The sequence below is a fragment of the Musca domestica genome, unplaced genomic scaffold, assembly GCF_030504385.1.
Source record: "Musca domestica strain aabys unplaced genomic scaffold, Musca_domestica.polishedcontigs.V.1.1 143, whole genome shotgun sequence".
In the NCBI taxonomy this organism is placed as follows: Eukaryota; Metazoa; Arthropoda; class Insecta; order Diptera; family Muscidae; genus Musca; species Musca domestica.
Window position 1 is genome coordinate 160,744 of NW_026712197.1, and position 27,598 is coordinate 188,341.

Genomic DNA, 27,598 nt, shown 5'->3' on the forward strand with positions numbered 1-27,598 from the left:
TTCTGTTGCGGTGTAAGTTCTTGCACTTTTTGGAATTTCAATGGGTTTACCCCGAGCTCATTTTCAATATTTGCCGAATGGAATATTGTGATATGTTTAGCTCACGAACCAAATTTTTGGCCACTGCGACGCGGGTTTCGATCAAGTCGCTTCTTTACTTTTCGAATCATTTCTGCTGATGTTGCTGTTTTCTTCCGTCCACTTCCATGACGTCGGGCTACGCTACCAGTTTCACGGTAACGAGCGATGGTACAAGACACAAAGATTTATTCACATTTAAATGCTGGAGTGCTCCAACGATAGTCACATGTGATTTCTAACCAAATATAAAGAAATCACGCTATCACGCTTGAATTCCATCACGAATAACTTTTTTCTGGAAAATTCTCACCAAAATGTTTTTGCACACTTGTAAACAATATAATTAGCTGTCGGTGGAATAATTTTAACAGCTGTCGGACGAGTGGCTTAGAAATGACAGCAGTCTGAAGTTGGTTGCAATTTTTTCATTTCGTCCTGTATATGGAAGCTATATCCACATCTGAACCGATGTCGATAAATTTGGCAAAGGTATTTCTGGGCTGAATTTGATATTTTTCCCCGAATATAGTTATTACGCAGTGCATATTACGGCAGTAAATCGGATGAACAATGTATATGGGAGCTATAGCTATATCTGAACCGATCTTCACCAAATTTGACATACTAGTTTCTAAACTCAATTTGGTCGTATGTGCCGAATTCCATCACATTTGGACAAATATTACACGTTTTGTACACTACAAAATACAAATTGGAGGAAGATATATATGGGAGCTATATCCAAATCTGAAGCGATCTCGATAAAATTTAGCAAAGGTATTTCTGAGTAGTATTTAATATAATTCCCAAATATCGTTGTTACAGCGTGCATATTGCGGCTGCAGAGGACAAAAATAACAATTCGGATTCGGATCAATATATATGGGAGCTATAGCTACATCAGAACCAATTTCGATCAAATTTGGCATACTTATTTTCAGGCCTAATTTGGTTGTATGTGCAAAATTCCATACTATTCGGGCTGATATTACACATTTGGTGCACAATAAAAGGCAAATCGGACGTATATATATGGGAGCAGTATCTAAATTTTGACCGATTATCTCCAATTTCAATAGGGTTCGTCCTTGGGCCAAACAAATGATTTATGCAAAATTTCATCTGGATAGGGCAATAATGCGAACTGTACTTTGTTTACAAAAAATACATGGACAGATGGACGGACATGCATAAACCGACTCAGAATATGATTCTATGTAGATCATCAAGAGGAACTATGGGTCTATCTCGATTCCTTTTGCCTGTTACAAACAAATGCACAAATACCCTGACCACCTTGTGGTGGTCCAAACCAAAAAGACCACTTTGCTGACTCGCTTGAGTATTTTCCAAAATATTCTTCGCATTTTTATCTACAATAATGGCTTAGACATTATATATCTAAAATGCACGGATTCCGAGAAATCTCAATCCGATTTTTTCCAAAGTGTGGAATAGAGGGGAAATTTGCCTCCTATATCTTAGTTACTTTTCAAAGTAAACTTTCAAAAAGTCCATACACGTGCCTTCTTTTTTAAACTCTACTTTTATAACCTTCTTGATTTTCTTCGTAATTCTTGAAAATTGAATTTTGTCGCACAGTGTAATTTTTCAAATCCGAAAGGGGAAAAAAATAATTCCCCGCTTTGCAACACTGTGTCATATCTCTCGCAAATGGCAAAAGCACATGGATATTAAATTGGACTGTTTTGTTTGAGTGTGCTATCGTCCTTCCGTTAATTTAACATTTTTCTTTTCTGCCTTCATTTTCCACCCTTCTCATCGTCGTCGTCGTCGTCATCATTATCAATTTAATTATTAATGATGGAGAGCGTGTGTTTGCGTTTCATTTTACTGCGCCCATTCAGTTGATGATTTCCGTTTTGATTCATAAAAATTCACCATAATTAAATACAGTTGAAAGACATTTACTTATACAGTTATAATCGCATCCTTTTTTCATGCGACTTGTTCTTCTTCTTCTCGTTCGACGGACTGTCTGTCTGACTGGTTGTTCGCACTTTATTTCGTGGAGAAGCCTCTCTTCTCATTTCGACTGAAGAGGGTGACGGCGGGGTGGCGTAGCATTTTTGTTTAATTGTCTGTTGAATCATCATCTCATTATAATAAATAAAAGATCCATTCAAAATTGTAATGGCCAACAATGTTCCGTATTGTGTGTGTGTGTATGGTTGTTTGTACGTAGCAGAGGGCAAATGATGCCAGTCAAAAACGAAAATGAAGAAGAGTCAATTAATGTTTACAGTTTCGCGAGGAAATTAATCGTTTTTATTGTATTTGTCTGCCACGCCATAGCTTTGGTCCATTGCCATTACTTTACAGAACAAGCAATTAATGGTTGTTTGATAAATCGTTTTTTCCTTTATTAAGGATTATTGTTCAATGCGGAATATTCAGGGCAAATTTAATTAACTGTGGGTGGTGCATTTTGAAAGTAAAACTAAGTATTATATAAATTAAGAATCTACTCTCTGATAGTCCTTGAAAAAATATTGTAAAAAATGCAAGTATTGTGGCTTGAATGGTTCTTATAAATGATTTTGCTCCTTGAAAAAAGTCCTTAAAAGGATTCTTTAAAAATCCAAGTCCAATTCCATACTGATTCTTGAAAAAGGTTCTGGAAAAATAATCTTTAAAAATCCACGTCCAATGCCCTGCATCTCCTTGAAAAAGGTCCTTAAAAAGGATTATTTAAAAATCGAAGTCCAATGCCCTGCTGCTCTTTGGAAAAGGTCCTTGAAAAGGATTCTTTAAAAATCGAAGTCCAATGCCCTGCTGCTCCTTGAAGAAGGACCTTGAAAAAGGATTTTTTAAAAATCCACGTCCAATGCCCTGCTACTCCTTAAAAAGGGCTTCTCTAAAAATTCACGTCCACGAATTCTTTACAAATCCACGTCCAATGCCCTGCTGCTCCTTGAAAAGGGATTCTATAAAAATCCACGTCCACGGATTCTTTACAAATCCACGTCCAATGCCCTGGTGCTCCTTGAAAAGGGCTTCTCTAAAAATCCACGTCCAATGCCCTGCTGCTCCTTGAAAAGGGATTCTCTAAAAATCCACGGATTCTTTAAAAATCCTTGAAAAGGGATTCCTTGAAAAGGGATTCCTTGAAAAGGGATTCTCTAAAAATCCACGTCCACGGATTCTTTAAAAATCCACTTCCAATGCCCTGCTGCTCCTTAAAAAGGGAGCTAAAAATCCACGTCCTTGGATTCTTTAAAAATCCATGTCCTTGGATTCTTTAAAAATCCATGTCCTTGGATTCTTTAAAAATCCACGTCCTTGGATTCTTTAAAAATCCACGTCCACGGATTCTTTAAAAATCCAGGTCCATGAATTCTTTAAAATTCCACGTCCACGGATTCTTTAAAAATCCACGTCCAATGCCCTGCTGCTCTTTAAGAAATGGTCCTCAAAAAAGGATTCTTTAAAAATCCACATCCAAGGCCCTGCATCTCTTTGAAAAAGGTCCTTAAAAAGTATTATTTAAAAATTCACGTCCAATGCCCTGCTGCTCCTTGAAAAAGGTCCTTAAAAGGGATTATTTAAAAATCCACGTCCAATGCACTGCTGCTCCTTGAAAAAAGTCCTTAAAAAAGGATGCTTTAAAAAATCACGTCCAATGTCTTGCTGCTCCTTGAAAAAGGTCCTCAAAAAGGATTATTTAAAAATCCACGTCCGATGCTTTACTGCTCCTTGAAAAAGGATTCTTTAAAAATCCACATCCGATGCCCTGCTGCTCCTTGAAAAAGAGTTCTTTAATAATCCACGCCTTAGAATTTTGCAGGTTCCTAAAATTTATTTAAAAATTCGGGTTTTTGTGGCTCTGCTGGTCCTTAAAATTATTTTTTAAAAATCCAATTTTGTCCTTGAAAAATTATTCCTTAAAAGTCTGTTGATCCTTTACAAAATATTTTTAGCAAGTTGAATAGTGCCCTTCGGTCTGTGCCGAAAGATTATGAAATTGTAAAAATATTAAAATATGGGAAATTTTAAGACATTCGGAGTGGGCTTATACGCCCATTTTTACACCTGGCCTAGCTTTGATGCAAATATTGAGATTTACAAAATTGGAGCATCGTTCCTCCTCTTCTTTCTATGAAGTTAAACATTTTCCTTGAAAAATTATTCCTTAAAAATCAGCTGGTCCTTAAAAATGTTTTTTTAAGAATTCTCGTTTTATTGCTCTGCTGATCCTTGAAAAATTATTTTTTTAAAAATTTTTTGGTCCTTGACAACATATTTTTTGAGAAATTCGCTCTGCTAGTCTTTGAAAACTTATTCCTTAAAAATCAGTTGTTCTTTGACCAAATATTTTTAAAAATCAACGTTTTGTTGTTGCTCTGTTTGTCTTTAAAAAATGAGTCTTAAAAGATCCACAAAGATCCACCACCTACAGCTCTGCTGGTCTCTTGATAGTCCTTGATAACATATTCAAAAAAATCCACGCCCAATAGTCCTTGAACAAATAGTCCTAAAAAATCCACGCCTAATAGTCCTTGGAAAAATATTTTTAGAAAATCCAGGCCTAATAGTCCTTGGAAAAATATTTTTAGAAAATCCAGGCCTAATAGTCCTTTGAAAAATATTTTTAGAAAATCCAGGCCTAATAGTCCTTGGAAAATATTTTTAGAAAATCCAGGCCTAATAGTCCTTGGAAAAATATTTTTAGAAAATCCAGGCCTAATAGTGCTTGGAAAAATATTTTTAGAAAATCCAGGCCTAATAGTCCTTGGAAAAATATTTTTAGAAAATCCAGGCCTAATAGTCCTTGGAAAAATATTTTTAGAAAATCCAGGCCTAATAGTGCTTGGAAAAATATTTTTAGAAAATCCAGGCCTAATAGTCCTTGGAAAAATATTTTTAGAAAATCCAGGCCTAATAGTCCTTGGAAAAATATTTTTAGAAAATCCACGCCTAATAGTCCTTGGAAAAATATTTTTAGAAAATTCACGCCTAATAGTCCTTGGCAAAATATTTTTAGAAAATCCACGCCTAATAGTCCTTGGAAAAATATTTTTAGAAAATCCACGCCTAATAGTCCTTGAAAAAATATTCCTAAAAAATCCACGCCTAATGTCCTTGGGAAAATATTCCTAAAAAATCCACGCCAGGTGTCTTTGGAAAAATATATTTAAAAAATTTTCCCCTGGTGTCCTTGGAAAAATATATTTAAAAAATTCTCGCCTAATGGTCCTTGAAAAAATATTCGTAAAAATCCACGCCTAATGGTCCTTGGAAAAAATATTCCTAAAAAATATACGCCGAATGGTCCTTGGAAAAAATATTCTTAAAAATCCACGCCTAATGTCCTTGGGAAAATATTCCTAAAAAATCCACGCCTAGTGTCCTTGGAAAAATATATTTAAAAAATGGTCCTTGAAAAAATATTCGTAAAAATCCACGCCTAATGGTCCTTGAAAAAATATTCGTAAAAATCCACGCCTAATGGTCCTTGAAAAAATATTCGTAAAAATCCACGCCTAATGGTCCTTGAAAAAATATTCGTAAAAATCCACGCCTAATGGTCCTTGAAAAATATTCGTAAAAATCCACGCCTAATGGTCCTTGAAAAAATATTCGTAAAAATCCACGCCTAATGGTCCTTGAAAAATATTCGTAAAATCCACGCCTAATGGTCCTTTAAAAATATTCGTAAAAATCCACGCCTAATGGTCCTTGAAAAAATATTCGTAAAATCCACGCCTAATGGTCCTTGAAAAAATATTCGTAAAACTCCACGCCTAATGGTCCTTGAAAAATATTCCGTAAAAATCCACGCCTAATGGGTCCTTGAAAAATATTCGTAAAAATCCACGCCTAATGGTTCCTTGAAAAAATATCGTAAAAATCCAGCCTAATGGCCTTGAAAAATATTCGTAAAAATCCACGGCCTAATGGTCCTTGAAAAAATATTCGTAAAAATCCACGCCTAATGGTCCTTGAAAAATATTCGTAAAATAAAAATCCACGCCTAATGGTCCTTGAAAAAATATTCGTAAAAATCCACGCCTAATGGTCCTTGAAAAAATATTCGTAAAAATCCACGCCTAATGGTCCTTGAAAAATATTCGTAAAATCCACGCTAATGGTCCTTGAAAAAATATTCGTAAAAATCCACGCCTAATGCTCCTTGAAAAAATATTCTTGAAAAATCCACTCTCAATGTTTCTTGAAAAAATATTCTTAAAAAATCTACTCCCAATGCTTCTTGAAAAATATTCTTAAAGAATCCACTCCTAATGCTACTTGAAAAATATTCTCAAAAAATCCACGCCTAATAGTCCTTAGAAACAAATTTTAAAAAAATCCACGCCTAATAGTCCTTGAAAAATATTCCTAAAAAATCCATGCCTAATAGTCCTTGAAAAAATATTTTTAAAAAATCCACACCTAATGGTTCTTGGAAAAATATTCTTAAAAATCCACGCCTTATAGTCCTTGGAAAAATATTCTTAAAAAATCCATGCCTAATAGTCCTTGGAAAAATATTTTTCAAATATACACGCCTATTAGTCCTTGAAAAAATATTCCTAAAAAATCCATGCCTAATAGTCCTTGGAAAAATATTCTTAAAAAATCCACGCCTTAGAAAAATATTCTTAAAAAATCCACGCCTAATGGTCCTTGAAAAAATATTACTTAAAATCCACGCCTATTAGTCCTTGAAAAAATATTCCTAAAAAATCCACACCTAATGGTTCTTGGAAAAATATTCTTAAAAATCCACGCCTTATAGTCCTTGGAAAAATATTCTTAAAAAAATCCATGCCTAATAGTCCTTGGAAAAATATTTTTCAAATATACACGCCTATTAGTCCTTGAAAAAATATTCTTAAAAAAATCCATGCCTAATAGTCCTTGGAAAAATATTTTTCAAATATACACGCCTATTAGTCCTTGAAAAAATATTCCTAAAAAATCCACGCCTAATAGTCCTTAGAAAAAATATTCCTAAAAAATTCACGCCTAAAAGTACTTGAAAAAATATTCCTAAAAAATCCAGGCCCAATGGTCCTTGGAAAAATATTTTGAAAAAATCCACGACTAATTGTCCTAAAAAAACCTCGCCTAATGGTCCTTGAAAAATATTCATAATGAAAAAGTATTCCTATAAAAGTTCTTGAATAGAGTCCTTGAAGTCCTTGAATAAAAATTCAATATAATATTTATTACAAAATAAAATTAAAAAGTGCAAATTAAACAACTTCATCTCCTATCCAATAAAAATATACTCCTCTCTGTAATTACTCTTGCAGTTATAAACAACGAATGTATCTTTATTTATCAATTTGCCAGAATTCCGTCATTCATTCGCCCCTCCATTCAGCCATTGAATTTTCTGCCAAAAGAAGAGCACCCCAATGATTATTTCACTCATCCAACTAACCAGTCAACCAATCGACCATCCTTTTATCCATGCCATGCCATGCCATTTATCCACTTAACCGGTAGTCCATGTACCGGTTGGATGTTGTATTACATTTTGTGTTGACCATCGTTGTTGTTGCAGCTGTTCTTTATGGCCAATACCCACTTGATGGAGGTTACTGCCACATAATTGAAATAAAACTTTGTGACAACATTCGCACACACACACATTTTTTGTTATGCTTGTTATTCGGTCATCACTGTTACTTTTCATCTCAATTGGGGGAATTGTTGGCCAGACAAATTGGAAAATTGTTAATGGAACAGTGGTTCGGTGGCGAGAAATTGAGAAAATAGAATATTTGTGATTTTGGAAAACGTTGACAACTTGTCGGGGAGTTGCCCAATGTGGAGTGGACTGATTGGAGAATGTGGCTCAAAAGGGAGAAAAATGAGGTGGTGAGAAAAACAATTAAAAAGCTGTAAGTTCGGCCGGGCCGAAGTTTAAATACCCTCCACCATTTGGAACGAATTTGCCAAGGGTCCATACGACGAAGTGGACCTGTATAGCCAACTTTTGTCATAAGACATTACAATAATCAACAGCGAAACTTAATGTAGCTAAAATCATCAAAATATAGACAGGTACCATTATATGGGGGCTATACCAAAATGTGGACCTGCACAGAGGGTTATACAAAGACGTGGACCTGCATGGACAATTTTCTGTCAATTCCGGGATAATGTCGCATAAATCATCAAAATACCGAAACAAGGGATGTTCCGTTATAGGGGGGCTATACGAAGACGTGGACCTGCACGGACAATTTTCTGCCATAGGCTGTAGTATCCATTACGAACTTCAAGTAGCAAATTTGAAACAATTTCGGTGAATAATGCGGCTAAAATCATCAAAATACCGAAACAAGGGATGTTCCGTTATATGGGGGCTATACGAAGACGTGGACCTGCACGGACAATTTTCTGTCAATTCCGGGGAATAATGTCGCACAAATCATCAAAATACCGAAACAAGGGATGTTCCGTTATATGGGGGCTATACGAAGACGTGGACCTGCACAGACAATTTTCTGCCATAGGCTGTAGTATCCATTATGAACTTCAAATGCCAAATATGAAACAATTCCAGGGAATAATGTCGCTCAAATCATAAAAATACCGAAACAAGGGATGTTCCGTTATATGGGGGCTATACGAAGACGTGGACCTGCACGGACAATTTTCTGTCAATTCCGGGGAATAATGTCGCACAAATCATCAAAATACCGAAACAAGGGATGTTCCGTTATATGGGGGCTATACGAAGACGTGGACCTGCACGGACAATTTTCTGTCATAGGCTGTAGTATCCATTACGAACTTCAAGTAGCAAATTTGAAACAATTCCGGTGAATAATGCGGCTAAAATCATCAAAGTACCGAAAATCGGGAGGTACCGTTATATGAGTGCTATACGAAAACGTGGACCTGTACAGACAATTTTCTGCCCTAGGCTGTAGTACCCATCGCGAACTTCGAATAACAAATTTGAAATATTTCCGGTGAATAATGTCGCTTAAATCACCAAAAAACCGGAACTAGAGAGGTACTATTATATGGGGGCAATACCAAAACGTGGACCTACATGACCCATTTTCAATATCAAAAGTCCTGCAGACATAATATACATTTAGACTAAAAATTTATACTTCATTTCGTTTGGAAGCTAGAGTGATTTCCACAGACGGACGGACATCGCTAAATCGACATAGAATTTTATGCCGATCAAGAATATATGAACTATGTGGTGTCTAAAATCTATGGTAGGTACCCTTCTTTGAATTTTATCTAAGTTTTACAAAAGTTTTACGGATACTACTTTTGGCGAACCACTGTTTCTCATTAAAAAATAAATGCCATTAAATTGCATTTTAATAGGACACATAACAACAATGCCACCACCCACGAGATAATCTGTTGGCCTTATGTCTCCACAAAAACACGCGCGCGCTACCTTCAACCTATAGTATCCCGCTTAAAAAAATACGACAAAGAAAGAAACTCAAGCCGCTTCTGTAATGACTTTTTAAATGTAATGAAAGTAATTTTCAAGAAGAGTTCATACGGAATTCATCTCGACTGGGATTTTATTTTTTGATCTGCCCACTTATAACTGAGAAGTTCGTAAACCTTCGCAGCAATCCCTCTCCTCTTTAGGCCACACAAAAAGAAGAAACATTTAGACATTTCAACACACTGCAAATGTATTATTTTGCCCTCAATGCCAGGCCATTATCCGGTTGGCAATCGTCATTGCGATTATCATCAACACTGGATGACTGGATGGATGACCGTAAGTTGGCTGGCTGACTGCCTTGAAGTGAAAAACGGAAGTGAGTAAAGTCAAAAACTGGCGAAAAAAGAGGAAATAAACAAACGAAATAAAATACAATTTAATTTGTTAAATGAGAACGGCAGCAGCGGCAACAACAACCCCAAATACGAATGAGTTTGAAAACAAAAGGAATTTAATGACAAATAAAACAGGACACTCACACACACACACATACATATACCATAAGGCTTAAATGTTTTCACGAGTTTATTCTCTTTTTACTTTGTTTCGGAGACATCTGAACAATGCCAAAATCCTGGCAACCAAATACCAAAGGCAGCTAATAAATGAAATTCAGAAACACTGGCCAAAATTGTCTTGTCTGCAGAATTTTTAATTTTTAATGGAATTGAATGGAAAATTGGTAGGAAATTTCCAATGTGGGAGTTGTGACCTTCACAAAAGTTAACAGTGCAGACGAAATATTTGCTCATTTAATCTGGCCAAGTGTGAAAGCCACAGGCCTTCGGCATAAGGGATAATTTTGGTTGGGAGGTAATTAATAAGCCATGAAATTCCCACGTGCAGTCGATTTTAAATATGTTCCTAAGTAACGCCTTATATTCAATCGGGTAAAAATAAAACAAATATGTACCGGGAAAAATCCAGCTGATTATGTAAATAAAGCTAAAAGAGAAGGCACGTGTATAAACGTTTTGAAAGTATATATAGCAAATTAACATAAATAGAGGGCGAAACTTTCGCCCTCTTCGATAATTTTGAAAATTTTTGGATTAAGTTTCCTTGAAATCCGTACATTTTAGGTATATATAGGGTGAAATGAAAAAACTGCAACCACTACTGTCATTTCTCAGCCACTCGTCCGACGGCTGTTAAAATTATTCCAGTGGCACCTCATTATATTTTTTACAAGCATACACAAGCATTTTGGTGGGAATTTTCCAGAAAAAAGGTATTCGTGATGGAATTCAAGCGTGATAGGGTGAATTCTTTATACTTGTCTGAAAAAACACAAGTGGCTATCGTTAGAGCACTCCAGCATTTTAATGTGAATAAATCTTTTGTGCCTTATGCCATCGCTCGCTCGTACCGTGATACTGATAGCGTAGCTCGACGTCAAGGAAGTGGACGGAAGAAAACAGTAACATCAGCAGAAATGGTTCGAAAAGTAAAGATAGAAACTCGCGTCGCAGTGGCCGAAAAATGGCTCATGAGGTGAACATATCGCAATATTCTATTCGGCAAATATTGAAAAATGAGCTCGGGGTAAAGCCATTGAAATTCCAAAAAGTTCAAGAACTTACACCACAGCAGAAAGAAAATACACTTAAAAGAGCTAAAGAGTTGCTTCGCTTGGCCGAAAGTGGTGAACTGTCGAATTTGGTTTTCTCCGATAAAAAATCATTCGTTGTCCAGCAGTTTGTAAACAAGACAAACCAAAATGATCGTGCTTACTTGCCAAGGAGGTCAGGTCTGAAAATGTGCACCTTCGGTTGGCCACCAGAACTCAAGCGCCGGCCATGGTAACGGTGTGGACCGCCATAACAGCTGATGGTCGCTCTCTGCTCGTATTTATCGACCGTGGCGTCAGAATAAATGCCGAATGTTATTGCGAAAATATTCGGGAGGGTGTATTAAAGCCTTGGGCACGCAAATATTTTGGCCGCAGACCTTGGACATTCCAACAGGACTCAGAACCATCGCACTCAGCACGCGCCTCCCAAGAATGATTACAAAATGAGGTTTCTCCCTTCATTTCCAGCGCACACTGACCAACAAAATCTCCGGATACCAATCCGTTTGACTATTGTGTCTGGAGTATTTTGGAAAGCAAGGTTGACACTAAAAAAATATCAAAGTGTCGATCACCTCAAGCAAGGGCTTCGCCGGGAATGGGCCAAAATACCGCAGATCAACATTCGGGTGGCGTGTGAGGTTTTCATTGGCCTTTTGAAGGCCATAATTCGTGCCAAAGGTGATCAAATCGAACAAATCTAAACTTATTCTAAAATTTGATGCCATTTCCGACATTTCCATTTCACCTAAAACCAAATTGTAACAATTTAAGTACTGTTTAGTATTAACGATGGAGATTTTATATTTCATAAATATCTTTGGATTACATCCAGAATGATTGGTACAGGAATGGTATTGGTATCGGCCCACTTTTTGGTATAGCCTCTATATAAGTATAACTTTTTCTTTTTTTATTATACCCTACACCACAGAGTGGTAAGGGTATTATGTCTTTGTGCATTTGTTTGTAACAGGCAAAAGGAAACGAGATAGACCCATAGTTACTTTTGAGAATCTCCATAGAATCACTTTCTGAGTTGATTTATGCATGTCAGTCCGTCTGTCCGTCCGTCCGTCCATCTATCCATGTATTCTTGTGAACAAAATGCAGGTCGCATTTATTATCCGATTGAGATGAAATTTTGCAAACAACATTTGTTTGGCCCAAGGACGAACCCTATTGAAATTGGAAATAATCGGTAAAAATTTAGATATAGCTCCCATATATATCTTCGTCCGATTTGCCTTTACTTGAGCACCAAACGTGTAATATCAGCCCGAATAGTATGAAATTTTGCACGTACGATCAAATTGGACCTGAAAATAAGTGTGCTAAATTTGATCGAAATCGGTTCAGATATAGCTATAGCTCCCATATATATTGTTCATCCGATTTGTTATTTTTGTCCTCCGTAGCCGTAATATGCACTCTGTAACAACAATATTTGGGGAAATATATCAAATACAGCTCAGAAATACATTTGCTAAATTTTATCGAGATCGGTTCAGATTTGGATATAGCTCCCATATATAACTTCGTCCGATTTACCTTTTATTGTGCACCAAACGTCTAATATTTGTCTAAATGGGACGGAATTTGGCACTTACGACCGAATTCAGTCTAGAAGCTAGTATGTCAAATTTGGTGAAGATCGGTTCAGATATAGCTATAGCTTCCATATATATTATTCATCCGATTTGTTATATTTGTTACCCACAACCGTAATATGCACTCCGTAACAACGATATTTAGAAAATATATCAAATACAGCTCTGAAATATCTTTGCCAAATTTTATCGAGATCGGTTCAGATTTGGATATAGCTCCCGTATATATTTATATCTGATTTCAAATTAATTTTGCACCAAATGGGCAATACAAGTCCGAATTTAAAAGATACAAATGCTTCGGCATATTTAGTCTTTTGAAATTTAAATTATAATTATAATCATAGGGTGTATGATTGAATTCTCCCATAAATCCTTTTAATTGTTATGTGGAGTTGTACTAAATTAGCAAAGTGGTGTAGGGTATCATAAAGTCGGCCCCGCCCGACTTTAAGACTTTCTTTACTGGTTTTATTTTTCATTTAATTTTGCAAAATTTTTGGGGCAAAATCTGAAAATTTCAAAAAAATCTATCTATCTGAAATAACTTTTTTTTTTTTTAAATTCAAAACGCCAATATATTTATTTCTATTCTATTTTTAGATTTACTGTCATAACCTGCTGGATTTTTCTGTATTTTTTCAGCAGAATTTAATCTAAATTGGTAAAGATTTAATGTAAAATATGGCAACCCTGTTCTTCAAATGAAAAGTCGAGCAAGCAAAGCAATTAATTAGTAACCATCGCAACTCACTCCCCTCTCTCTCACTCTCTCGTTGCAATGAAATTTCTCGGTATAGTGCTACTAAACGTCTGTCTAACTGTTGGTCCATTTATTCCACCATTCTTCCTTCCTTCCTCCCTCATTTCCTTTACTTGGCAACATGAGGGGAGCAACAGCAAAAGCTGTTGTTGTAAAGGATGACTTTGTCTGTGGGTCGGTTGTTTAGTGTCTGTTGCCATTGTTCAACGAATTAAACAGACATTTGCTACAGAAACCCAAACTTATATTTTATAATTGTGTGCCAGTGTGTGTGTGTGCAGCTACATTCCCAAGCTTATTCATTGTATCTCTCTCTCTCTCTCTCTCCCTCTCTCTTTCGGTGTGTGTAAGTATGTTCGCCTGTGTGTTTGTGTAAATAACAGTTTACACAGTTACAAAGTATAAAGGATTAATTAAAGTGAAGGAAAACGAAATAATGTTAATGCACTTCACTTAGCACTCGACTCATTCATGCTGCCCCGTTCGCTGAACGACATTCAACCACCCCACCCACACTCTCACTCCTCTTCGTAACGACGCTGCCGACAGAATTCTCCAGAGAGTATTTTTGAAAAGCAAAAGAAACAAACTTATTGCCGACTCTCTATTTGTTGGCTTGGCCTGATTACGACGTCAGCAACGACGACTTTGGCTAAGTAGCCATCTTACTAACTGACTATCTGACTGATTGGTTAGGTAGTTGGATGGTTGGAAACGAGAAAACGTTTATCGACAGAGAACAGAAATAAAGCGAAAAGGGAATGCAATTGAGTTGGGAGTCAAATTGTTTCTTAAATGTGGTTAACGATATCTATTAACTTAATGAATTCTACACTGAAAGAGAACCAGGATGGGGGGATTTGTGGACAATCAGTTGAAAATAGTTTGTTAATGTTATTTATTATTAGAGCTATTATAAATATTTTGTTCTAAATTCCTATGGGAATTTATATTTATATATTTTGTAATTGGCAATAGAAAAAATTAGACAGTATTTAAGATGTTGCTAATTTTATAGTTAAAAAAATTACGACACGTGTTCAATTGATTGGAGGCTAATTATACCATGCATATATAAATGTTGTAATTTCCTTTGTAACGTCTCAAATTATTCTTCGGGGACCTTTTAATACCCTCCAACATTGTATTCTCGTCATTTCGTTTACTATTCCTTAAGATAAGCATTTTAGCATAAGATTCTAATTCAATTTTAGGTATAGTTGCTATATAACTGTACCCCCGATTTTTGGTATTTTTACGATTTTAGCCACATTTTCCCCGGAAATGTTTCAAATTTAGTATTTGTAGTTCGCAATAGCTTCTACATTTTATGACAGAAAATTACAGGGTGAGATGAAAAAACTGTAAGCAACTTCAGACTGCTGTCATTTCTAAGCCACTCGTAAGACAGCTATTAAAATTATTCCAGCGACAGCTCATTATATTGTTTACAAGCGTAAGAAATTTGAGAAATTTCCAGAAAAAAAGTTATTCGAGATGGAATTCAAGCGTGATAGTGTGATTTTTTTATATTTGGCTGGAAAACCACAAGTGGCCATCGTTAGAGCACTCCAGCATTTTAATGTGAATAATTCTTTTCTGTCTCGTACCATCGCTCGTTACCGTGATACTGGTAGCGTAGCCCGACGTCAAGGAAGTGGACTGAAGAAAACAGCAACATCAGTAGAAATGGTTCGAAAAGCAAAGAAGCGACTTGATCGAAACCCGTGTGGCTCGTGAGCTGAACCTATCGCAATACTCCATTCGTCAAATATTGAAAAATGAGCTCGGGGTAAAGCCATTGAAATTCCAAAAAGTGCAAGAACTTACACCACAACAGAAAGAAAATAGACTCAAAAGAGCTAAAGAGTTGCTTCGCTTGGCCGAAAGTGGTGAACTGTCGAATTTGGTTTTCTCCGATGAGCAAACATTCGTTGTCCAGCAGTTTGTAAACAAACAAAATGATCGTGTTTATTTCCCAAAGAGGTCAGCTGAAAATGTGAACCTTCGGTTGGCCACCAGAACTCAAGTGACGGCCATGGTGATGGTGTGGGCCGCCATAACAGCCTATGGTCGCTCTGCAGAATATTACCGCGAACATTTCCTGGAGGGTTTATTAAAGCCTTGGGTACGCAAACATTTTGGCCGCAGACCTTGGACATACCAACAGGTCTCAGCACCATCGCACTAAGAAAGGTTACAAAATGAGGTTCCTCGCTTCATTTCCAGCGCACAATGGCTACCAAAATTTCCGGATACCTATCCGTTGGACTATTGTGTCTGGAGTTGTTGGAAAGCAAGGTTGGCACTAAAAAAGACCAAAGTGTCGATCACCTCAAGCAAGCGTTTCGCCGGGAATTGGCCAAAATACCGCAGAGCAACATTCGGGAAGCGTGTGACGGTTTCATTGGCTGTTTGAAGGCCATAATTCGTGCCAAAGATGACCAATTCGATGAAATCTAAACTTATTCTAAAATTTAATGCTATTTCCGAAATGACGTTTGACTTTGTTGCAGTTTTTTTATCTTACCCGGTATATATAAAATATAAAAGAAACTTCTGAAACAAAAATCTAGAAATCAGGATAGATGGTAGAATATGGTAATAAACTCCTACAATGGTACTATTTGGAATTATGTAAACGGATGGATATAAAAATCAAGGTTGAAAAGTAAGTTATATATATGGAGGTGGTTTCGGAAATATGCACTAAATGTGCGATCTTTACTAAATGAAGCTGAAATTTTGTATTGGTGTCAGGTTTGTGATAAAGATATGGACTTGGAAATGTGTACTACAAGTGTACGAAAAAACTAAATAATACCACATTTTGTACAATTTGGTATTGGGGTCACTGTTCATGTGTAGCCTGGAGCTCTTAAATTAAAGTCGTACTAAATGGCACTAAATTTGGTAATTGGGGAAATTACAGAGCTGAAATCCCAAATTTTGTTATTGAGGTCTCTGTTGGTATCGGGAATTGAGATATGGGGGTGGATTTGGAAATGTGAACTACATTTGTATGAAAAACACTAAATGGTACTACAGTTGGTACAATTTGGTATTGGCTGAAGGGTTGAGCTGGAATCCTGAAATTTGATATGGATTTCACTGTTGAGAAGAATCTATTTTTGGATAGGCGTACTATAGTTGTAGTAAATGGTAACATGTCCTATAATTATACGAAACATGTCCTATTATTGTACGAATTGTACTAAATTTGGTATTGGATGAAGGGACAGGGCTGAAATCGTCAATCTTGATATTGAGGTGTTTGGGAATTGTGTGCTATAATTGTTCGAAAAATACTAAGTGGTACTAAATTTAGTTTTATGTTAAGGAATAGTAATGTAATCCTGAAATAAGATATATACATTACTGTTGGTGCTTATGGTTAAGAGAAGAAGTTGGATTTGGATATGCGTACTATAATTGTGCTAAGTGGAACTGTATTTCGTAATGGGGGAGATTAAAGAGATGAAATCCTGAAATTTGTTATTAAGGTCACTATTGATTTCTGGAAATGGTAGTGGGGTGGAGATGGTATTGGAAATCTGTACTATAGATCTTTTTGAAATGTAATAAATGGTACTAAATTTGGTATTGGGTAAAAGGATAAGGCTGGAATTCTGAAATTTGGTATTCAGGTCTCTGTTGGTGTCTGAAGTTAAAATGTGGAGGTGGTTTTGCAAATACGTACTATAATTCCCCAAAAAGTTCTAAATAGTACTATATTTTGTATTGCGTGAAGGAATAGGGTTGGAATCCTCAAATTTGATGTTGAGGTACCCGTTGGTATCTGAATTTGAGATGTGGAGGTGGTTTTGCAAATACGTACTATAATTCCTCGAAAAGTACTAAATAGTACTATATTTGGTATTACGTAAAGGAATATGGCTGTAATTATCAAATTTTATATTGAGCTCTCTGTTCGTATTTGGGTTTGAGATATGGAGGTGGTTTTGGAAATGTGCACCATAATTGTACGAAAAGTAGTAATTGGTACAAAATTTGGTTTTAAGTGAAGGAACAGAGCTGAAATCCTAAAATACGATATAAAGATCTCTATTCGTGCCCTCCGTTGGGAGAGGGAGCTGATGGATGGATATGCGTGCTATGATTGTTCAAAAAGTATTAAGTGGTACTAAATTGGGTGAAGGGATAGGGCTGGAATCCCGAAATGTTATATTGGCAGAGTATCTGGTGTTGAGATCTTGTGATGCGTAACATAATTTTTAGAAAAGTACTAAATGATACTAATTTTGTATCAACGTTGGTGTCCAGGATGAAGAGACGGAAATTGTTTTGATATGTGTAGTTAATGTTACTAAAATTAGTATTAGATGAAGGAATAGGGCTGAACTTTCGAAATTTGATATTGAGGTCACACTTGGTTTCTTGGTTTTATGTATGGAGACGTTGAAAAAGGTTTGGACAGAAAAATTGGATGTGGGTCCATTGTGCAATGCTCTGACTAATGTCCTCCTAGGTAAACTCCAAATGAAAGAGTTTGAAGACTTTTTGCTGCAAAACGTAAACATGGGCCTATTATTCTTTCGCAAAAAAGAAAAACTTGAATACTATATATATGACCTAGAAAGTCTGAAAATTTCGTACGATGTATAAAGTTATGATTAAAAAAAATTTGTCAAACTTAACAAATTGTGCATTTTGAGTACTGAAGAGGTCTAACATGAGCTCTTTTAACGGATCTAAATTTTTAAGTTGGACTTTTCTCTGAAGACATAGCTGCCACTTACTAGTAACTAAGTAAATCAATTAATAAATTGAAAAAAAGTTGCACCAACCCTATTTTGTTTCGAATTTTAGCCCCTCCCAAAGATCTATGAAATTATATAAATCTCAATTATCTCATTAATATCTATTAAATTTATACTCAATGGATTATGGTTCAAGCATAATTATCAATTACCTTCAACATAAAATAATGTCCTTATCACCTGCCAAAATAACTCGGCACACCCTTATCAGGATTCTATGGTATGTAAAATAATTTAATTAAACAAATATTTTGAATTGAAGAAAAAAAGAGATAAAGTTAACAAAGAAAATATTTTCATAAATCTGACGCAATTAAGGTAACAAAATTCACACACATTCACTCACAAATCCACAAACCACTTAATAATATATTTTTAGAACGCATTTCCCTGGAGACGGCTCTTCATACACACACACACCTATACATGGCAATTTGCAGGCTTAAATAAAGACATTTACTTATAGCATTTCTCGGAAAACCAACAATGTATATATGTCTCAAATTACCGAGAAAGGGTGGGGGTGGTGGTGTAAGAGAGGGAGGGTGTTCGTCGGTACAGCTTCAAACACTTGACAATATTAATTAAATAGCATTACCAGGCAACAATTTTTCTTAATTGCTTAACGTCTCCTCTACAAGGGAAGCGGCAGCAGCAGCAGCAGCAAATTGGCACAAGGCACACACAAACGCCAGCAGAGAACACACCCCCTCCTCCACCCCAACGCAGACAACTAAAGAGCATTGCAAAAGTATTTTAAAGATACTGAAAAAGAAACTGAAGGATGAAGACGAAACTCTTACAATCCGAACTAGAACAATAATGGAACTTGTAAGCCGTCGTCATGTATAGCAATAGCAACAGTGTGCGAGCAATGGACGAGCAAGCACAGCAAGCAAAAAGGAAGTAAAAATGCGTATCCTTGCTCCATATACGAGACGGAGTCTTGTTAGCAACACCATTACCAATCCACCACTACCCACCCCTTCCTTTTTGCAATGCTTAAGAAAACATAAATGAACTCAATTGCGGCAATACTCGTACTGGCTGGCTGCCTGGCGCTGGCACGCACTACAGCTACAACGGAAAACGACGACAGAGAAATCTTTAAAGCATTTACGTGCCTTATTAAAATGACGTATTTTCTCTACTTCTTATCTTAACTAGAAATTGATGCTGCAAGGGGGTGGGTAGAAAAAATTATGCCCTTTTATACCCTCCACCAAAAAAAGTACGGAGGTTATATTAAGTTCGTCATTCCGTTTGTAACTCATCGAAATAATCATTTTAGACCCAACAAAGTATATCCGTCCGTCTGTCCGTCTGTTGTAATCACGCTACAGTCTAAATAATTAAGATAGGACGCTAAAATTTTGCACAGATCTCTATTTTGTCTGCAGGCAGGTCAAGTTCGAAGATGGGGTAGATCGGTCCACGATATCGTATAGCCCCCATATAACGGTACCCCCGATATTCGGTATTTTGATGATTTTACCCACATTTTTCAACAGGATTGTCTGATAATCCACACAAGGAGTTCCTTGTGGGTACTTTATGCCTTGGAAGAGAATTACCTATATAGGTCCACGATATCGTGTAGCCCCCATATAACGATATCCCCCGATATTCGGTATTTTGATGATTTTACTCACATTTTTCAACGGAATTGTCTGATAATCCACACAAGGAGTTCTTTGTGAGTACTTTACTCCCTGAAAGAGAGTTGTCTGTATAGGTCCACGATATCGTATATCCCCCATATAACGGTACCCTCGAATATTCGGTATTTTGATGATTTTAGCCACATTTCCCAATGGAATTATCTGAAAATCCACACAAGGAGTTCCTTGTTAGTACTTTACCCCCAGACATAGATTTGTCTATATAGGTCCACAATAGCGTATATCCCCCCATATATCGCACCTTCCGATATTAGGTATTTTAAAGATTTTAACAGAATTTTCAATGAATTTTATTTTATTTATTTTTTTTTTTTTTGAATATTTTCTAATTCGTTCCAAATGGTGGAGGGTATTCAAAGTTCGGCCCGGTCGAACTTACTGCTTTTTTACTTGTTTAACTTCATATTGTCTTCATTACTGGTACCATCTATCTTCATCTCTCTTTTGATTTTCCTCGATTTTTTTCCAGTTTTGTTTTATGGAACTTCGAACTAACTTCTTTGCATGTTTACAGTTTTCTTTTTCTTCGTCGTTTTCCATTGAAATGTCGTTTTTTGCTACAACTTTGGACTTCTATTGCATCCATTAGATAATGATGGTAGGTTGCCATAATAACAACAACAATCGTATCCTGTTGCCAAGCATGACGACCTTTCGTTTTCATCATTTTACCAGTACCATCAGTGTTTGCCGGCTATTTAAAAGGACGAAGGATACAACAAATGGTGTTGTTACATGGATTTCCTTCACTTATTTTATTGGAGAAAGGAGTTTGTAAACATTTTGTTAATTATGTGTAAAATAAGTTTGGGTACATCGTAATTGTTCCAATGTAATCGAAAATGATGGGTTTATCCATTTTATGAATTAGGGGGAAAAGGGCCGAACTTTGAATACCCTCCAGCATTTGGAACGGATTTGGCAATTTTCAAAAAAACAAAATCCTTTAAAAATTCTGTTAACATCTTAAAAATACCGAATGTAGCCGTTATATTAGGGTCTATACGATGACGTGGACCTGCATAGGCAACTTTCGTAATAAGCCATTGCAATATTCAAATGCGAAACTTGAAAAAAAAATCGGTGAATTATGTAGCTAAAATCATCAAAACCGACTGTAAAGAAGTACTATTGTATAGGGACTATAGAAAATCGTAGACCTGCACGGACAATTTTCTGTCACAGGCTGTAGTATTCAGTACGAACTTTAAATACCAAATTTTAAACAAATCCGGTGAATAATATTGCTAAAATCATCAAAATACCGAATATCGGGAGGTGCCGTTATATGGGGGCTATACGAAGACGTAGACCTGCACAGACAATTTTCGGTCATAGGTGGTAGTATCCGTTACGAATTTCAAATACTAAATTTGAAATATTTCCGTTGAAAAATGTCGCTTAAGTCATCAAAATACCGAAAAGACGGAGGTGTCATTATATGGGGGCTATACCAAAGCGTGAATCTATATGACCCATTTTCAATACCAAAAGTCCTGCAGACATAATACAGGGTTGCCCATATTCGACGGACCCATCTGACAACGACATAACTTTTGACAGAGATGTCACATCGCTTAATGACATACCGCGTTTGAAGCGTCAGTCCAAGCAGATTTTTACCATGAACCAATACACGCCACGCGAGCGCTCTGAAATAGTTGAAATTTACAAGAAGTCAATTGTGAAAACTCAACGTGCTTTTAAAACATTAAAAAATGTGAGAAGTGCGCCTTCTAAGCGTTTATACGAAAAATTTTCGACTGGTAAGGCTCTTTCTAATCCGAAGAGGCCATATAAAAGTCGACCAAGGCGATCGGCCGAGAATATCGCTGCCGTACGAGCCAGTGTTGAGAGGTCCCCAAGAACACCCCAAAAACGCCGTTCTCAGCAGTTGGGCATGGCTCGGTCTACTTTACAACGGATTATTCGCATTGATTTGCATTTGTTCCCGTACAAAATTCAATTGACGCAAAGAATATTGCCTGCGGATTGGAATGGGCCCAAAGGGCCCAAAGGTCCGTCAAATATGGGCAACCCTGTACACATTTGAGTATAATTTTATCAACCTACTTCATCTAGTTCGGAAGCTAGAGTAATTTCCGCAGATGGACAGACGGACGGATATCGCTAATCGATATAGAATTTTATGCTGATTAAGAATATATATACTTTGTGGAGTCTTAAATGTATATTTCGAGGTGTTACAAACGGAATGACAAACTTAATATACTCCATGCCATGGTGGATGGTATAAAAATAAATAAATCTACATCTCTCCATCTCAGACACCAACAGTGGTCCCAAAATTAGTATCATTTAGTACTTTTCGAACAATTATAGCAAGCATATTCAAATCCTTCTCCTTCTCCCAAAACTATATACCAGCAGTAGCCTTCATATATTTCATATTCCAGCTCTATCCTAAAACCGTATTCCAAATTTATTACCATAATTTTCATACAGTTATACTACGAATGTCCTAAACTACATCCTTTTTTCGACCCTTCACACGAACAATGATCTCGATACCAAATTTCAAAATTCCATCAATCCAAAGACTCAACGGATATTTTGTGACATTTTGCACTTTTTTAAGTTTACAACAGGCACCTACAATTACATCCATATTAAATTTAAGGATTTCAGCTCAATTCCGTCACCCAATACTAAAATTAGTACTATTTAGTACTTTGGTACACATTTCCAAGACCACCTCCATAGATCAATCTATGATACCAAGAGAGAACTTAATATTAAATTTGAGGATTCCAGACCTATCCCATCACCCAATACCAAATTTAGTACTATTTGATACTTTTCGTACAATTATAGCAATTTTTACGGTTTTAGCTCCGTTATTTCCCCTATTACCAAATTTAGTACCGCTTAGTACATAGACGGTATGCATATGCAAAACAAGGTCTTTCTCGCAACCACAGACACCAACATTTAAATCTATATCAAATTTTAAGATCCAGCTTCATTCCTTCACCCAATACCAAATTAAGTACCATTTAGTACTTTTCGTACAAAAATTTTAACATCTATTGCACATAGTTATGTAAATAGCAAATTTCAGAATTTTATATATATCCCTTCACCGAGTACCAAATTTCGTACTATTTAGTACATTCGATATAATTATAGTACACATTTCCAAACCCACCGAAATCACCGCCATATGCTCAACAACCCAATACCAATACTGATCACCCAATACCAAATTGTACCAAATATAGTACTTATAGAACTTTTCGCGCAGTTGTAGTACACATATCCAATGTACCGCCAACAGGAACTCCAATACAAAATTTTAATATGTCAGCCCCATCCGTTCAACCAATTTGGTACTTTTTACACAACTGAAGTACACATTTCCGAACATTAACTCCATATGTCCAGGATACACATGAACAGCCACTCTAAATACAATTTTTATACCCCCCACCATAGGAGGATATATTAACTTTGTCATTCCGTTTGTAACTCCTCGAATTATTTATAATATACCCTACAAGGTATATATATTCTGGATCAGCGTAAAATTCTAAGACGATCTAGCGATGTCCGTCTGTTGTAATCACGCTATCTTTCGAACGAATTGAGATAGAAGGCTAAAATTTTGCATACATTCATTGTTTACCAGTAGGCAGGTTAAGTTCGTAAATGGGCCATGTCAGTCCAAGTTTTCGTATAGCACCCATAAAACGATAACGATAATCGGCATTTTTATGATTTCTGCGACATTATTACCTGAATTATTTCAAATTTCGTATTTGAAGTTCGTAAAGGGTACTTCAGCCTACGATAAACATTTTTGTATGCAGGTCCACGTCTTCGTATAGCTTCCATATAACGGTAGCTCCCGATATTCGGTGTTTTGATGATTTCAGCAACATTATTCACCGGAATCGTTTGAAATTTCGTATTGGGGGATCTTAATGGGTATTAAAACCTATGGAAAAAAATTTTCGTGTGCAGGTCCACATCTTCGTATAGCCCTCTACATAACGGTACCTCTCGATATTCGGTATTTTGTGCTACAGCCTGTGACAAACAAATTCGTATGTTGGTTCACGTTTTCGTATAGCCCCGTATGGCGGTACCTCCAAATACTCGGTATTTTTATAATTTGTGCAACATTATTCACCGGAATTGTAAGAAATTTCGTAATTAGAGCTCGTAATGAGTACTATAGCCTATGACAAAAAATTCGTATGTAGGTTCACGTTTTCGTATAGCCCCCTAATAACGGTGCTCACCGATATTCTGTATTTTGATGATTTTAGCGACATTATTCACCAGAGTTGTTCCAAATTACGTATTTAGAGTTCGTAATGGGAACTACATTATGTGACAGAAAATTGTCTATGCAGGTCCAGGTCTTCGAATAGGCCCCATATATCCGTACCTCCCTATATTCCGTATTTTGACGATTTTAGGTACAATACTCATTGAAATTTTTTGAGATGCCGTATTTGAAGTTTGTAATGGATGCTACATCCTTTGACAGAAAGTTATCTGTGCAGGTCCATGTCTTCGTATAGCCCCCATATAACGGTACATCCTAATATTCGGTATTTTGTTAATTTTTACGACATTATTCACTGGAATTGTTTCAAATTTAGTATTTGAAGTTCGTAATGAGCACTACAGCCTATAACAAAAAATGTTGTATACATTTCCACTTCTTCGTATAGTCTCCATATAACACTTTTCATTTAAGTGGTAGTTTTCGGAAGTTTTTTTTGACATTTTTCAAGTGCCTTCCAAATGCTAGAGGGTATTTAAAGTTCGGTCCGGCCAAACTTAGCTGCTGTTTGACTTGTTTAGATTTCATATGTTCACCCAATACCAAATTGTACTAAATATATTACTCTTAGTTACTTACTTTCTTACCACCAACAGTTGCCCCAGAACAAATTTTTAAACTTATAGCTTCAGCCGTTCAAAATTTAGTACCGTTCGCGCACTTCGTACAAATTTCCAAAATCGCCTTCATTTATCAAACTTATCTTCCAACCTTGATTCTCATACCAAATTTAAAGTTTTTAACTCTCTTCGTTCACATACGTACCAAATAGTACCATTTTAGAAATTCAGTACCATTTTAGAACTTTTCGTAACCTTAAAGTTCACTCCATCAGTGGCTTCCATTCGAGATTTCTAGCTCATTCCGTTTGTCCAATACAAAGTATTAAATTTTTGGTACATTTTAGTACTTTTTGTATCCTTTTAGTACAAATTTCCACATTTCATATTTTCACTTCATTTCAAATGGCAAACAAATTGCATTAAGTGCCTTCTAAAAATACGCCTCCTCTTAATTGTATAATTGCATTTTTATGTAGAGCACTCACCGTGTAACAGTTAAAAGCACCGACAACCTTGTGACCACTTCTAATTTACATTGCAACTAATTACAATTTAGATTAACAATAACAACAACAAATGGCAGGATCTACCCCTATTTTCAATTGCGATTTGAGGGCCACTAAATAACAAGAAATTCCTCACCATAAAATTCACGGATTAATTAAATGTTATTAAATAGCAGCTTTATTATTCACATTTGTTTTTTTATTTTATTTATTTTTCTTTTTTTGTTTCTCAGGTATATTCCTACTTCGTGGATATGCAGATATGCAATGCAATGGACATGCAATGTGGAAGTGAGGCATTTAGTTGTTAATATTTCATAGCACAAAAAAAAGAAATATGGTTGGCATTTCTTATCCCTCTGAACTGCCTGCCTGTCTGTGTAGGGGTAGTTGTTTTGAGTATTTAAAAGCCCAACCACTGCCAGTTAATATGCAAATGTCCGAGCAAAGGTCCTTTAAGCATTATTTTCGTTGTTGCTTTTAGAACGATTAGTGTTGCAGCGTTTCGTCCTCCACTTTTTCATTTTGAAATTTGCATGATTTCGTTTTGTTTAGCAGCAACTGAGAATAAATATTAACCCTGTCCATGTTTTTATTTTTTTGTGGAGGTTTTGTGATGTGATTTGCATTTGCATTTTGCGTGCGACGGTTTTTGGTGCACATAAAAAATTAGAAAAAAACTACTCCCTCTCTTTCGCAACACCCATTTTACAAGTCATTTTTAATGCACCCTGTCGAAATGTTACTTAGCTCTGCACCTTTGAGCTACTTCGTTGCGCAATCACATGGCATTTAAAGCAGAAGGTTTTAAGCACTCCTCTCCTCTGGCACATCACCGCAGCCGAGCTTTCCTTATTTAAATAACGAAAGTGTTGTGGTGCGTTATGTGTTGTTGTTGTTTTCATGTGCCACATGAGTTAATTACTATTTCACTTAAGTGCAATTTTAGAAACGAGAGAAGATGAAAAAAAAAAATATAACCCACAATTTTCAGGGGTGTTAACCACATGGCAAAAAAAAGCAGAGCTAAAAGAAATGCAAAAATGTAAAACGAGAGTAATAGAAGAAAATGCTAATGCCATAGCCTAATCGGATCCGTTTTAAAGGCAACATTTTTGAAGAAACTTAAAAAAGGAACTTTTCATTTTCGTCATAGGTGACCTTTGGCATTAAAGATTATTACACAGTGCAACAAAAAAAAAGTTGAGGGGAAACATCTGCAGATTCTGAAAGTAGACCTAAAAAGTAAACAAGCTATAAGTTCGGCCGGGCCGATCTTTGAATATCCTCCACCACTTGGAACATATTCGTATGATTTAAAAAAAAAAAATAAATAAATAAATAAATAAAAGAAAAAATAAAATAAAATCCGTTAAAAATTGTGTTAAAATCTTAAAAATACCGAATGTAGCCGTTATAGGGTCTATACGACAACAACTTTTGCGAAACTTGAAAAAAAAAATCGGTGAATAATGTAGCTTAAATCTTCAAAATACCGAATATCAGGAGGTACCGTTTTATGGGGGATATAAGAAGACGTGAACCTGCACAGACAATTTTCTGGCATAGGCTGTAGTAACCATTACGAACTTCAAATACAAAATTTGAAATAATTCAGGTAAATAATGTCGCTAAAATCATCAAAATACCAAATATCGGAAGGTATTGTTATATGGGGGCTATACGAAGACGTAAACCGACACAGACAATTTTCTGTCATAGGCTGTACTATCCACTACGACCTTCAAACACCAAATTTGAAACAATTCCGGGGAATAATATCACTAAAATCATCAAAGTACCGAATATCGGGAGGTAATGTTATATGGGGGCTATACCAAAAATCTGGACAAGACCAATTTTCAATACCAAAAGTCCTGCAGACATAATTCACATTTGAGTAAAATGTTATCAACCTTCTTCATTTCGTTCGGAAGCTAAAGTGATTTCCACTGACGGATAGACGGACGGATCAAGAATACTTTGATGGAGGGTATAAAAAAAAGATACGTATATCAGCGTTTTGAAAGCAAAGTAACCTAAATAGAGGGGTCACTTTTTTATTGAATGAAAACAAGAAATGTTGGAAAATGTCGATTTTAGAATAAGTTTAGATTTGTTCGAATTGGTCACCTTTGGCGCGAATTATGGCCTTCAAACGGCCAATGAAACCGTCACACACTGCCCGAATGTTGATCTACGGTATTTTGGTCCATTCCTGGCGAAGCGTTTGCTTGAGGTGATCGACACAATAG

At 36.1% G+C, this 27,598-nt stretch overlaps 1 protein-coding gene across 1 annotated transcript in view; it reads right to left on the minus strand.

Annotated features, from left to right (window-relative positions):
* The window catches only part of LOC101892058 (transcription factor kayak), a 297,264-nt gene that overhangs the window by 90,531 nt on the left and 179,135 nt on the right, over positions 1-27,598 (minus strand). The window lies entirely within an intron of this gene.